This window comes from Siniperca chuatsi, linkage group LG10 (genome assembly GCF_020085105.1).
Source record: "Siniperca chuatsi isolate FFG_IHB_CAS linkage group LG10, ASM2008510v1, whole genome shotgun sequence".
Classification (NCBI taxonomy): Eukaryota; Metazoa; Chordata; class Actinopteri; order Centrarchiformes; family Sinipercidae; genus Siniperca; species Siniperca chuatsi.
This window is the reverse complement of record NC_058051.1, coordinates 5,417,085-5,419,222: the sequence shown is the minus strand read 5'-3', so window position 1 is coordinate 5,419,222 and position 2,138 is coordinate 5,417,085.

Sequence of the window (2,138 nt, the reverse complement as noted above, 5' to 3'; positions counted from 1 at the left end):
GCGTATGATTACGTCGTGACGTTGACCAAGACACGACTTTGTTTATTATTTGCATGTTTGCTGTTCTCAACCATGGATGTATTATAAGGCTGTATTCACACCAAATCAGGGTTTAGCGCAAGGTTGTTGTTTATTTTATTTTATTTTTTATGTACAAAAATCATGGCTTTAAGATCTTTACATTTGATCAATAGGAGCAGGTGCATACAAAAAGACAGAATACTGAACAAATCAAAACAGACAAGAGACTGAAATAATATTAAGGGCTTTTTTGTAAATCATATTCTTCTATTATATTAAAACTATATTTTTCATGAGTTTAAGGGCTTTTAAATAAGAAAGAAACTCATTAGGAAATACATTAAACATAGGTTTCACTTTCATATACTTGGATTTGTGTACATAAAATTTTCCAAGAATAAGATTGTAGAAAAGGTTTCAGTCGTAGTCATCTGGACAATGTTTTCAAATTCAAGACGTTTCGGCTCCCATCCGGAAGTCATTCTCAATTGTGAAAATTAAGAATTGAAAATTGCCATTTTTGTGGAAAAAAAACCCCTCTTTGAACAGAAATGGTGGTCTGAGATTCAATCTGCCCAACGTTTACCACAGTGTATTAACACCTTGGTCAAGCCAATCATATGCTAATCAGGTACTTAACAGTAATGAGGGAGGTGCAGCCAGAAACAATAGGCCTGATTACTGGGCCATCATGGAAACAAAGAAGGTCAGTTTCAGGTGAAACTAAGCAGGGTAAACAGCAGACACTCAGGAAGACTCCTCCATGAGGGCAGGGCTTAAGCAACACAGAGTAGCTTAGATTTCTGAGTTCTCAGACCATTTCCACAATTGAGAATGACTTCCGGATGGGAGCCGAAACGTCTTGAATTTGAAAACATTGTCCAGATGACTACGACTGAAACCTTTTCTACAATGGAACTCTCCTGGACGAATGAGGGACTACACCGTCTTGTTTTGAAGAATAAGATTGTTATTAACCAGAAAGTCATAAACAATGTCCTTTTGAGAAACATTTTCAAGTCAATGTCAGCAAAGCCAGTCATGTACTATCAATGCTATTTGGAAAAATAAATGATCAGTAGTTTCAGTGTCATCACAAAATACACAGTTATTGGTTTCAATACCAAATCGTTGCCTTAACATTTCACTGGATGGATACATTCCATTTAAACTTTTTAAATGGATTTCTTTTGCTTTGGGAGTAATGGGAAATTTTAAATATTTAGTTCATAACATGTGAATAGTTTCTTTAGAGTAGACTTGTGAAATTTAGTTTCTGTAAGATACTATAGGGTGTGAGATGTTATTAAACATATTTCTAATTGTTTTGCTTGGGACTTGGGGAGACAAGGAGTGATAGGAGTAGAATTTGTTAAGATTTCTTTAATTAAACATAGAGTTGGGGATGGCTTTAGTTATAGAATTAATTATGTTACGATTGCCAATTAAATCATATTTAAGGCAGAAATTCTCATATGACATGATACAGCAACTACTATGAACTATGTGAGTCATCACCAAATACCTTTCTCTATCCAGTCCTTGTTATCCAGCGATTAGTTTTTTACCATAATATATCTATTATTCCATATATATTTCTCAGGGAATATGGTACCAAAACTTATTGTTGTTCAGAAAAGATTTGAACCAATTCATTTTCAAGGTTCCATTTATAAAATCTAAATCGATAGCTTGTAGGCCTCCATCTTTAAATTCTTTGGTCATCTCTGCTCGCTTAACATAGGGAATTTTCCTTATAATCTAAATGAACCTGATTGATCTTTTTGATAGCTCTATTTGGAATAGCCATTGAGTGTGCCGAATAGATGGACATTGAGATGCTTTAAGTCAAAAATATTCCACCCAATAAGCTAATGTCTCTCAATAACCATGTGTTAAGTCTAGTTTGGCATTCATCTATTCACACATTCTACCTTTCACACATTCATATTTTCACTTACAATTTAATCTTTAGATATATATTTTCCCAAGTATTTAACAGTGGATTTTATAGGAATGGTGTATGCTTCTGTTAAATTACTTTGATGAATTGGCAGTAACTTACACTTTAGCTTTAAATCAGAGGCTTTGGAAAAAGTATGAATCATTTGTAGTAT